A 13,527-nucleotide genomic window follows, 5' to 3' on the forward strand; every position below is an offset into this window, starting at 1 on the left:
ATTATTCCATAATAGGCTCAAACAAAAAAGTATAATCGCTGCATGTAATCTTTACAGACGCTCTGTTACTACATCAGAGAGTCGATTCTCCTCCTCTTGGCCATCCTCCCTGACTTTAAGAGGCCACACCGGCCAACCAGATCATTATCTCAGGAACTGAGTAGCAGAGATCACCACAGAGAAGACGCTTTATGATTAATGATTCTTAATGATACCACTTATGGAGAGCTTATTATGGGCTAGTTATACTAAGCACTTTACAGGTTTTGTTTCAATTAAACCCCACAACAACATTCTAGTACTGTTCTGATTTTCAGATGTGGAAACTGAGGCTTAAGGCAGCTCCGGGACTTGCCCAAGGCCTCTCAGTTTATACGCAGAGAGTCAGGGTTCAAGTCCAGGCAGTCTGACTCTGGAGCCCACACCATCACAGTAAAATTTGTGGGTCTGTGTTTAGAAATGTCCTCCCCTGCTTCAACTCTAGCTAACTGAAGACAAGAGTTATATATCGAAGCTGGGGTGCGAGCTACAGCTTACTCTTGCTTCTTCTCCAACTTCAGGAAAAGAGCCAGCATTTGATGATTCCCATGCTGGCAGCTTTGTATAGGTCACTTGATCCAGGGTCACAACCACCCTGCTGAAGGGACAGTGCTGTCCCCTGTTTTCCTATGCAGCAACAATGAGGGACTGAATATTTGCCTGAAAGCTAACAATGCACTCAACGAACAGAAAGGAATCACAGCTGATCAACCCTGGGCCATAATGCATTAAATGTTGGGTTCTTGGGATCAGTGAGGAGTCCCAAAGGCTCCATTTGAGACCTCTCAGTTGGGGCTTCCTCTCGAGATAAATGGTTGTCACCAAGAGTCTGCAGTTATCTCTTGGATTTCAAAACATTTGGAAGATTGTTGAGAGAGTCAAGCCGAAAATAGGATGGGGTAGAGCAAACATTTGAATTTGGAACTGCCAGTCTCATCCAAAGGCTGAAATTCTGGGCCTGTGATGCCAGCTGGGCCAATTAGAGTTCTTCCCTACCTTTGGTGTATGGACCTAGAGAGAGAAGGCCCCTGACAGGGCTAGTGTAGACTTGAGGCTCCTGGCAGTCATCTGCTCATCATTTAGAGAAGTCTGATGCAGGAGAAGGCCCAGAGTCAGGGGAGACAAAAAGTAAAGAGAGGGGAGGAATTCCCATGTTCATCCATCTTTCACAGTTAAAAGGTCAGTAAGTTGCTTTCTCCAGAGTCTCATTTGAAATGGGGTTCCTTCGCTTGCCATCGAAAGAGTCCTGGCTACAACATGGGCATAGACTGCTTGCCTTCCGAAGGACCTTTTTAACCTTGAGGTTCTAGAACTCAGTCCCCAACTATTGAGATCCCACTTTGAGCCAAATACTGTCGGAGGCACAGTTAGTGAAATACATCCAGCCCTGGAAGAGCTGGTGGTGAATCTGAATCAGCAAGACTGATTCAAAAACAACTAAGCATGTAACTGAGTTCTGTGCAAGTCGGCAGTACAATGTCAATCGTCCCTGTGACCAGATTGATTTCCCTACCTTATCGCACCATAAAGTAGTTGACTTTGTGTCACTTGTGTCTCACCCCCCATGCCCACACACAATTACATGCCCTCCAAGAGTCACCCCATGGTCTAGGATTAGCCAATCAATTTTAATGCATATTTAAGAGATTTTTCAGTGTGTGAGTCAGAGCATAAGATGATAGATCACATAATAATTAAAGCATTAAAAGAACCCAATTGAGGATTTTCTTTCCGCCAGCAGATATCTTTAGGTCAAGAAGGTCTATAAAAACCAGAAGATCATTTTCATTTCTTTAAGACAGGCAAAATGGCTTTGAATGTAATTACATGTTCTTAGCACTTTTCCTCTGCCAAAGCTCCACATCTCGTTCCAATGAGGCCCATGAAAAGTTGAGAACTATGGGCATATGAGCTGCAAACTGACAGTGTGGTATTGCTTTGAAGAAGTGAAAGCCCATTATATGGCCTGAATCAGTTTTTTTTTTTTTTTTTTTAAAGATTTTATTTTTTTCCTTTTTCTCCCCAATCCCCCCAGTACATAGTTGTATATTCTTCGTTGTGGGTCCTTCTAGTTGTAGCATGTGGGATGCTGCCTCAGCGTGGTTTGATGAGCAGTGCCATGTCCGTGCCCAGGATTCGAACCAACGAAACACTGGGCAGCCTGCAGCGGAGTGCACAGACTTAACCACTCGGCCATGGGGCCAGCCCCTGGCCTGAATCAGTTTTTAATTAGAAATGATAACCCAGGGATATAGCTATAGGAAAGGGAAGCTTTCTAACAGGCGGAAGGCCAGTCTTGGCTCTGTGGAGCTCTGGGCTGCTCTTAGAACTGTTTTTCTCTTACCCAGTCTCTCCGTGGCTCCTCCAGATTCCAGAGTTATCAATTTGGAACAAGCAATATGCCTAATGTGGTAAATCAGCACTTATCTCTGCCACCCCTATCAAAGTTTGGCTTTATTACTCTCCTCTCAAGGATCTGTTATCTAAGGAGGCGGGATTTTCTTTTAAGGTGGAAGATCTTGTGTGCTGTCAGTTTTAATTTCCTTATTCCTTTAAAAGAATGAGACTTAATGGAAATGAAAAGTAGTGCAAAAATTTAAAAGAAAAATTTTAATTTTTAAAAATTTTCATTTTTAGTAAAACCTAAGGACTCTCTTTGTTCTGGGTAAGCTTTCATGATACTGCAGTTAAAAATACAACTTCTTTATATAGAATATCATATGTCAACTCTTGACTATGACTTAAAAATACATATTTACACCCTCAAACTCACCCAAGGTCATACAAGAGAATGAACACATTAAAATAGGAAATGGGCTTAGATTATGATCCTTTTAAATGAGAAACCAGATCTTGTCCCTCCTGCACAGCTTGGAAACTGGAGGCCTGATCAATGAGGCCTTGTAGGCCACAGTAAAAGACTCACAATAAAACCCAGTCTCATCTCTCATGATTCTCCTCCAACTCTCTCTTCCAGCCTTCCTGCTTTCTTCTTACTGGATCCCATCAAATATGACCCTAGTTTCCTTCTATCCCATAAACTTGCGTTATCCTGTAGTGCTCACCATCAGCTGCCATCATATTATAGATTTATTTGGTTTTCTATATGGTCCACCAGCAGCTCAGCGTCCAAGCACAGGGCCCTTGTCTCTTCCATTTGCCATGTGTCTCCAGTACCTAGAATAGCTTCTAGCATATCCCGGGTGCTCAAAAACACTTGCTGAGTGAATAAATGAGTGGCAATAACTGTCATTTCTTTACAGTCTAGGCCTTTCTCTGGGCCGGGTACTGAGCTAAGTGCCTTACTTCTCATCTTGAATCCTTGTAACAACTCTACGAGGTAGATACTATTATTTTCCTGTTTTGTAGATGTTGGAACGGAGGCACAGGTAGGCAAAGTAACTTGATCAAGGTTGCAAAGTGAATTAGTCACAGGCCTAACTCAAACCCAGAGCCCATGCTCTTAAATACTAAATTAACCCTTCAAAGATTTGGGAATGTTGTTATATTGTCTATGAGTAGAAAAATTGTCTGAGATTCAAAATAGTCTATTAAAATTTGTATGTTATTTTGCCACCAGCAATACAATGGAGTTTCTCTAACATTTAAATATAGACTGACTCAGGGCCACCCTGTATGCTTGTACAGTCTCAGTATTGCTTAAAGGCCAGGCCACAGAAGGGAGTAGGGCTGAAATCCAGCCCTTGCTCCTGTGGCCAAGCCCCAAACCTGACACAACACAGTGTCTTCTAGGAGGAAGAGAGGCTGATTCTGGTTTGCACAAAGGTGTTGGGGAGACCAGGGGGCCTTAAAAAAAAGAGTTATTGTGCTGGGGTACAGACACTTGCCAATGAAGGTTGTACTGGTGCCCAGGGCAGGTCAGGTGCCTTCCAGGATTGCCCGCCTGAGACTTCTGCACGTGTGCATGTCTACATACCCACGCTTAGACACTCGTAGAGACCCCGCCAGGGCCAGCTTCACTCTGCACTCCCTCCAGAGCCTGGGCCCCAGGCTGTGGTCACAGAGCAGCACTGTCCATGAGAAACAGAATGTGAGCCCCAGACCTCAGTTATAATGTTCTAGTAGCCACATTAAGAGCAGATTAAATTAATGTTAATAATATGCTATATTTAATCCAATGGATCCAAATATTATCATTTTGGTATTTTTATACTATAAAAAGTAGTGTAAAATATGTAAATACAAAAATTATTGAGGTATTTTACATCCTTTTTTTAAGAGTAAGTCTTCAAAACCCAGTAGATATTTTACACTTTCAGCACATCTCAGTTTAGACCATTCATATTTTTTAGTGTCCATTAGCCACACGTGACTAGCGGCTACTATAATGGACACCGTAGTTGTGGAAAGATTGATCTCTAGAATTAAACAGATCTGGTTCCAATCCTGCACTTGCTGTGTGACCTTTTCCAAGCTGTAAACTGGTGTTATGATATTTACCTCCTGGGGCTGAAGTGAAGACTAAACGAAATTTCCATACGTAAGGCCATACCCCCCTCAGCACAGGAGCTGGCTGATAGATGCTCTGGACATATGGCTTCCCTTCCCCCCAGGAAAGAGAGGCTGCTGAGCATAGCCTTCAGGGCCCCTCTTCTCATTCCACCTGAGCTTTTCAAGCCACTGCCTCTGTTTCCACTGTCTACCATGAGTAGGGAGGTCTCTGCCATGAGTGGGAGGGAGAGAGGAAAGCAGGCCCCTGGCTCGAGTTCCCTGAACCATCTGGCTGGGCTCTGGAGAATGGGTGAAACTTCTAGTCCTCTTGCACATTTATATGGCTCTACATATCCTCAGAGGTCTTTTCCTGGAAAAAATACTCCTTGAGGCCCGAAAGTGAGCAAGCAGCTCTCTCTCCTGTGGGTGCAACAGTCAGCTTCCATGTCCCTACTGGAAAAAATCAGACTCGGAGCATCTTGGGCTAGAAGGAAGTTTAAAGAGCATATAATTCAAACTATTGTTTTACAAAGGAAGAAACTGTGGCCCAGAGAGCGGATAGAACGCCCAGTCGCACACAGTGACGATACAGGCTTAAAAGTTGTGCAGTCTCTATCTGAACACACTGGAGATAGACCCATAGAGATGTCCCCAAATGGACTGCCGATGCCTCAGCACAGGATATGTTCATCTTTGCCTTTTCCCAATCTGCATTTCATGCTAAGCACTAGAATCTCAGGAAATCAGGGTGATGTGAGATACTCTCCATTACCAATAACCCAAGACTTTGTTTTCTTGCCAATTTTCAACCCTTGATCTTTTGGTCCCATGCAGCACTTGAATGTAAATCAGAATAGCTTAAAGGTGAATAACTGAAGTAAACCATAATTATTTGACCATCAATTTCATACTCAAAATATAGCATTAAAGATTTCATCTTTTCATTTTTGATAAGAGCCTCTCCTCTGGGTAATAGACTTTTTATCCATTAGCCCCAGAATTTTTTGGATTGTAATCTAAGCTCACATACAAGGCAAAAAGGACAGAGTTATATCAACCTCAGTACCTTTTAAATGATGGAGAGGGAGAAATATAATTACTCCATTAGGCTGTTAAATGTTTTGAAGCCTGACAAATTCTCAATGTGACGATCCTTGAGTATTTGTCTATAATCCCTCAGCAAATATACCTTTTATTCAACTACAGAGTTGTACACACTCCAGACACAAGTGCCATTAATTAAATAACACACTCAGCAAACTTTCAGAGCCATTAATTATCAAAGGTAGCCTGCTCCATGCTTGGCTCTAAAATTCTATTATAACAGAGAACGTAACTAGGGCAAAGGAATATGCTGGAGGAAGGTCACCCTCAGAAGCATGATAAGAAGAAGCTGTCAGACAAAGTAAATGACAAAGCATGTATGCCTTTTAGCTCTTCCTTTGCCCCTTTGGAGGGTTTGAAGGAAGGGAAAGTGTTTCACCTGGTAGGGACTTTCTTTCTCAAAATTAGTTTCTCTTGTGAAAGACGCAAGTAAATATAAAGTAATCCTTTTTCATTTCGAGTGAGTCTCAGGCAAAAGTAATATCAGCTGAAGATTTAGAGACAAATAAAGCTCCATCAGAAGGAGAAAGCCTAGGAGGGAGTCTTTGCTAGGCACAGATACAGGGAAGTGGATGTAAATGGAACCAACATGTAGGACAGAAGCCTTTCTGGCTTCAAGTGGACAATAACGAAATGCTCAAGGGGTAGCATGAGTTTTCCAGGGTGGGTTTGCTCTGTTCTGCCTCCTCACTCCCACCACCGAGCCTCAAAGCCCCTGTAGTTCTATTTGCCAGGACACGGTAGGATAAAGGAGGTAATAAGCCCTGCAGGGCTGCAGAAAATCATTCACAGCTACAAGCTTGGGCATCATCTTTCTTGCATGTCTGCTGTTCTTGTTGTTTGATTTATCCTTTCAAAGAGAAAACTGACAATGCTGAGTCTGTGGCCACTCTGTAAAAGACAGCCATGGGATGCGCTCCAACCTCGTGATAGCACAGAGGTATGTATCTCCCCTCCTAAGGGTGCTGGCCCCATGATGCCAAGAGCTGCTTTCTGTGCCCGCAAGGAGGCAAATGTGGAGGACTGGAAAGGGGACTCTGTTGAATGGAAAGTTAATTAACACTGGCTTATCGCAGGAAGTTATTAATCAGCATATTGGACATGCCACAGAGCAACAGTCTTGAGTTAGAAAACTTGCTGAGAAGTTGCACCATTCTCTCGAGTCCAGCCTCACATCACTGGGTTTCTGGATGCTGCACCAGGGTAGCCCTTCCTATCTCTAGATGTAAGATAATTGCATTGCCTCAGAGATGCTCATCAGAGCGGCTCTCTGATCCCTGCCATTTCTCCCCTAGCTTCACCTTTACCCACTTACTGTAAGAGATTGCCACCAGTGGCTTTTGTAGTCCAATTTCTGAGGCCAGTTTATTAAGAAAAAGCTGAAAAGCAGAGGTCAGGGGTGATGCCCTTAGAAAATTGCTCACCTTGTTTTTGGTATGAGCAGAATGACTTTCCGTGGCTGTCTGCCTGTATCTCTCACCTGCTAGGAACTGAGTTACTTGTAAAAGAAGAAAGTTGTTACAGAGGAGTTTTATGTTAGTGTCTCAAGACTTTATTTTGTTGGGGAGTGTGGCTACTTGATTTTTAAACCATTTCGGTGTCAGTGCTGGTATGGATGCAAATCAGGTCATTTTATTCATCCTCCTGGGCAAGAAGTGCTACTTTTGAAGGATAACACTTGACGTATTTGTGTGGTTCTGCTAAGAATGCAGAAGATAGACAACCTTACCAGAAGTTGAATATTTGCAACTGAAACCTGTCTCCAGCATCTGAATCGCTCTGGGGCATTTGGAGCATTTTATTGGAAACACACTTTGGAACTGGCTCAAGAAGGGGACAGGCTTGGCGCTCTTCACCAGACACTCAATGATTCCCCTCCAGAGGCCCAGGCCACACTAGCAACAGGTTAGATCAGAATCTCTGGGGATGGGATGGAGGCATAGCAGTTTGTAGATCTCCCCAGGTGATTCCAAGTCACTCAAGTTAGAAAACGCTCCTTGAAGAAACAGAAGAAAGCTGCGTTGAGTTTTTGTGGTTCCAAACAGTCATTTTACACTCTATCAAGGTAGACTGACTGTGGCCAGCTCCCATCTAGGTTCCCCTAGAGAAGAGAGGGACACAGATGTGTTTTCTTAGCTTCAAAGTAGAAGAGGCCCTCCTCCTCTGGGCCTATTGGAGTGCAGGAGGAAATGCAGTAAGAGGTAGGGGCCTCCTTCGTTGACACACTTTGTAAGAAGATGTTGCCGTGCATGCATGCAGAGGGTGGATGGATCTGTTGAAAACAGGATTCTGCCCCACTTTTTTGTGGAAAAAATCTTTACAGAGCCTGATGACACCTGCATGTTCAAGGAGAAGTCAGCATGGTCTAGTTTTGACCCCAGTAGGATCCCTTTGGTACCTCTGCTTTCACCCTGTACTCACTAACTCATGATGACAAAATGCCTATCGACTTCAAAGACTTTCCTGAAGGTTTCAGGGAGAGACAGATAGGATATGAAGATCACAGCCCCCACCCCACAGCAAACTTACTCAAAACTTATTTAAACTTTCTCCATCAGACATTTTAATTTTCCTTCCAAATTCAAAGCTCCTGTCTGCAAAAACCTCTTCTACTGTTCAGAGCAATGGTGGTGTGCCCTTCTGACTTCATTCTCCACTCTGCAAAACAGACCCCCAATAGGAGCTTCATAATGCCACCTGTTATTTCTCAAGGGTGGCCTTGCAGGGGGACAGGGACAGTCTCAGCTCATCTGCCATGAAGTCTACTAGGAATGTAGAAATATTTGGAAAGCACATGTTCATGGGGATCAGTCAAACTTCAGACATTCTGGTCTCCTGCTTTCTGTTTGTGGAACTCCAAAAGCCCACATCTTGTGGGCTTCTCACCTGGTGCCTGACTGTCTATGGCCCTGCCTCTCCCTGTGTGAAGCGTTTCCTCAAATGGGCTGCCAGCACCTTGAGGATGTAATCACTCACCTCTTTGCATCCTCCTCAGAGCCTTACTCATACTCAGTAAATACACTTGTTGATATGCCCAGAGAGCACTGAAAACTCCACTGTCTAAAGGTGACATCAGAAGAAACTACAGACAGGAAGAAGGGCGCATAGTATATGAAGTCCAACCAGAAGATGAGTTTCCCACATGACCCTCCCCAAGAATGAGACTGAATCGCTCCCTTGGTAGCTAAGTACTGACTCACACTTGCTTTGACCCTTGTGGCCCCGGTGGTTGCCTGATGGTTCTTGACTAGCAATGTAATACAAAGAATAAATAAGGAGAATGACAGTAACAGAGGCTCACATTTGTGAGTATTTATAACGTGCTACGCACTGCTCTAGGCGCTCTATGTGTGTAAACCCACTCAGCTCTCGACACACTCCTGAAGACACGTGTTTCACGTTGACCTGAGACATGCAGCTGCTAAGTGATGGGGCTGAACTTCTGACGCAAGTATCCTCAAAGCTCGACATGTTCTCTGACATGCAAAGCAAATTCTGCTTCCCACAAGCTTCCTGGCTAGCTGGAGAAAAAGAAACTGCTGAAGACAGAGCCTTAAGAAGCTAGATAGACAGTTTAGATGACAGAGCTGTGTGAAGGATGCATTGCAGAAGCACTCTAAGTAGACTGACAGAAAGCCTGCTCAAGTATGGATGGAGGCATCTGTGGAGATTCAGAAATTACAAGGCTGGTGTCCAGAAGGGCGGGTGTGGGAAATAACACAGGGCCACAACGTTCAAGAGACCAAAAATAAAACGGAGGGAAACTTCTCCTAGGACATAAATCTGCCCTAGACAGGCGAGGCGGAGGAAAAGAAAGGGCACATCCATTTTCAGGCCTGCACAGGTGCCTCTGACTCAAAGTCAATAAGTGTTCGAGGACAAGAGCAATGATGAATGATCAGGAGATGACCTGTATGTCCAGACGAGATGGGTGGTGCCGGGCGCCATAGGGGATGATACCAATGTCATATAAGAATGAGATAAGCTCCTTTCTTGGCAGTGATGGAGATTGACTGGTGCATAGACCCTACTTTCTACCCCTCACTTACAGACATCAGTGGACCTGTGTGGGAGTATATCATGAGCTCAGACGTGAAAGCTGAAGCAGAAGTGATGAGGCTTCTGTGTTCTGGATCCCAGAAGGGACCAGATGTAATTCCAAAGGGATGCCCTACCTGACCTTTGCTCTCTGACCTTGTTATGAACTTATATAAAAAGTAAAGTGGTAGACTCACTAAAAACTCTCTCCGTGTACCAGAGGTTGAAGCGTGTGTTAGTGTGTCCTCACCTGGGTGAGGTTGAATGAGCCATATCAGGGATATCCTTGACCTGCACACTGGATCCAGCAGGAAGCTGGGTCTTTGTGCCTCAGCCTCCCAGGTCTGTGTCCGCATGTTGTACTCAAAGACACAAAGAGCAAACAATAATTGAAAAGCAATGTAAATCTTCACTGAAGTCTCTTGAAAACACTGAAAGGGAAGTCCATTTGTGCTTCTCAGTAATGTTTCTCAAAATCTTTTCATGTATCACACCTGTGATAGCTGACCCAAAGATCTCCTAGCGCCCTTTCTTTCAATCTTCCCCAAATTTTATTAAATCGAGCCTGTAAAATTCTCATCTTTCTTTCCCTCCTATTGAACTTTCTCTTTTCTGTAACTGTGTGTCCTGTCCATCGTCCTCCAAGCTAGCGGCCCCAGCTAGTCTGGTTCCTGACCACATCCATGTTACTCATGTCAATAATTAAGGCCCGGAAGCCACGGCTCCAATAAGTTCTCCTTTGGGATAGAAGGAGGGTGTCAGAGCTATCAAATGCATTTCTATACCCTAGGAATTTTCTTTCCTTTCCAAATAAGATTAATGGGCTCCCCCTCCCCCTTCCTATTTTATGAGTAGAAATGATTGGTTTTAGGCCTGACCCAAATCCTTAAGGTAACTTGGCCTTGAAGCAAAGCTGATTCTACCTGCCACACACTAGCTCACTGATTCCCCGAATCCAGGGGCCGGGCACCTCAGACTCATATGGACAGCTTGTTAAATAGCACAGACTCTTGGCCTCTCTCCGGATCTCCTAAGTCAGGACTTGGTGAACAGACTCAAGAAATCTCTTTTTTTAACAAGCTCACCAGGTAATTCTGATAATGGCTATATTTGAGAATCTACTTTCACCTAATTAATAAAAGTCTGAAGTATACAGACTTTTATATGTATTTATTTGTATATAAGCTTGTGTCTGTAAAATACATTCTTAAGAGACCATGCAGCTGACCTTGGGGGCATGGGCTGTGGGCAGAAGGCAGAGAAAATGTGGGGATCCAGGGGGACAGACACCAGCAGGGTTGGATCCAACATATTTCACATAATCTGCCCACATGTATCTGACTACTTGTAAAATGTTAATGGCAATCTAACAGATTAGCAGTAAGCAAACTTACATTTTGTTTATTGCCAGGACTCAAAGAATGCTATCAGTTATATCTAAATGTCTGTTTTTATGTTCTGTCATTTCCAGGCACAAAAAGTAACTCGAACAAATCCCAAGGCATAAGGAAATGGGCCTCATTCTCTAGGACTCTGCGGCATTGGAAATGAAGCTAAGAAGACTTTATTACATCCTACAATTCTGCAACCTTTTGCGAAGCATTTTATTACACTTGTGGAAGGCATGGGGGTTATATTTCAATCACGATGACTGACAGGCTAACTTTAAAACAACGGCATCGACAGCCCTTCCACGCTGCCTTGGCTGTGTACTTAGAATAGAACCTTGTCTAAATTGTCCCTTGGCCTGGATGGAAATAAAATGGTAGTTAAAATATTTATCTGTGTGTTGGCTCACTTAAAAATTGATATTCTGAAGGCCCTGAAAGGTACAACTGAGGAAGTTGATCTCCTAGAAGTACTGTGCTTCCTGTTCACCAAAGGTTTGTTAAGGCTGAAATAAGATTTAGAGAGTTTTCACCTTGGTAAGTAAGATAATAGAACTAGAAATGTACCACCTTTGCTCCATTATATTCCCCTCCTGCCTTGGGTGCAGAGAGGCAGAGCTGAAAGAGCTTAAGGTGGCAAAATTAGCTTCAGGAAACCAATAAACACATAATGTGGTGATGGGACACCTGGGACTGAGCCTTTTGAGTGGTAGGAATGCAAGGAAAGGGAAGGGAAAAGCTCTCAATGTTGGTTTGAAAGCATGCCCCTTACCCATAATAGTCAATTTCTTTAAGGAAGGATGACAGAAGTAGGCTCTTTCTTTCCTCTGCTATATTAATAAAAGGTACGATTAGAGTTTATAGAGAAAAATAAAACACGTCTATAGCACTGCTACAAAGAACCAAACACAGGGTTTTTCTTGTTTATAAAAGCATCCTTGAGAATCTCTCTTGGCTTATGGGCTACTCCCTGACCCCAACACCATAACCAATGGATGGTGTGTTAGTTTCCTGTGACTGCTACAACAAATTACCACAAATTGGGTGGCTTAAAATGATAGAAATGTGTTCTCTCCCAGGTCTGGAGGCCAGAAGTCCAAAATCCAGCAAGGCTGTGCTCCCTCCAGAGGCTCTGGGGGAATTTCTCCTAGCTGCTACTGGCAATCCTTGGAGTTCATTGGCATCATTTCAATCTCTGCCTCTATCTTCACATTCCTCCTCTGCTCTACGTCTCCCCTCTGTGTATCTCTTATAAGGCCATTTGTCATTAGATTTAGGACCCACCTGGATAATCCAGAATGATGTCCTCAAGATCTTAATATCTTTAACTTAATTATATCTGCAAAGGCACTTTTTCAAAATAAGATAAAAATTGCAGGTTCCAGGGAATGACATGGACATATCTTGGTGGGGGGGTGGGGGGGTCACCATTCAACCCACCACTTAGGACATTTGGCCTTTGTTTCTGATTCAGTATAAGCTAACAGACTGAGTGTGACTGCATTGCGTCTTGTTTCAAATCTTCTTCTATGTCTTTGCCAAAGCCCTACTTATTGACAATGATTGGCAACACCTTCTTGAGACTGGGAAGCCCTCTGGTTCCCAAGCCTAGTCTGGGATGCTCCTTTCTTAGCTGAAGGTAAAAAGCCCTGCCATCTCAATAGGATGTGTTCAGAAGATAAAATGCCAATGAGGAAAATGGCAAGTAGTGATCATTTTCCCCAGCTCAAGAGTTGCTGATTTGTAGTCCAAAAATGTGCCCTAAAAATTCCAATTCTTCTTATCCCAGTGGGTCAAATACTGATTCCATCTCAGTTTTAATAGCGATTGTCACCCGAAGGCCTGGCCCTTGCCTTTGGGGCTAATTCCAGATTTTACCCATTGGCTTTCAAAGGAGTGAATAAATACTTAGTCACTGATGAAACAGTTGGTTGAGTCACGCTGCAAGTCTACCTGCAGTTTTCTTTCTGTTTTGTCTGTGTGAGTAAAGGAGCCTCATTTCTGCCTGTCTTCCCATGGATTTCCTCCATTCAGTGTCTTCCTGTAATTCTGCCATGGTCTGGAGGCTGTGGAGGCTGTGGATGCAGAAAGCCAGCCCTGAAGCTCTGCTGCCAGCCAGCCCCGTGAGCCCCTGCTTAGCTGGAAGGCATGATAACCCAACAAGGACTGTTTTCAATGCCTTTTAAGAAATGCTTCAAGAACTAATAAAGCTTACTGATACCAATATGAGAAAAACCAACTACTACTCCATTTGCTAAGGTGGGTCTGGTCTGCATTGAGAAAAACAAAAGGCAGTGGAGAACAATGCTCGTCAAAATAAATGTCCCTGGTAGTAGGCGTCTTTTTCTCTCTGATTTCTACTTGGGCACAAATACCGACTACATTGTTTCTGTTTTTCTCAAGAGTTAGAGAGTTGATAATTTTATAGCAAAAAATAGATAACCGTAGGTGTGTATGGGGGTCCATGTCCATTATTGTGCTTGTCAGACAAAAACAGCAGAGCAGC

The 13,527-nt window shown here is 43.6% G+C and overlaps 1 protein-coding gene across 2 annotated transcripts in view; it reads left to right on the plus strand.

Annotated features, from left to right (window-relative positions):
• The window catches only part of FHIT (fragile histidine triad diadenosine triphosphatase), a 1,344,516-nt gene extending 1,333,120 nt beyond the window's left edge, over positions 1–11,396 (plus strand). For both annotated transcript variants that reach the window (XM_046685108.1, XM_046685128.1), the window contains one exon: positions 11,105–11,396. The gene's annotated coding sequence lies outside the window, so the exon portion shown is untranslated. The remainder of the gene's footprint in view (positions 1–11,104) is intronic.
• Positions 11,397–13,527: the final 2,131 nt, after the last annotated feature.

Source organism: Equus quagga, chromosome 1 (genome assembly GCF_021613505.1).
Source record: "Equus quagga isolate Etosha38 chromosome 1, UCLA_HA_Equagga_1.0, whole genome shotgun sequence".
In the NCBI taxonomy this organism is placed as follows: domain Eukaryota; kingdom Metazoa; phylum Chordata; class Mammalia; order Perissodactyla; family Equidae; genus Equus; species Equus quagga.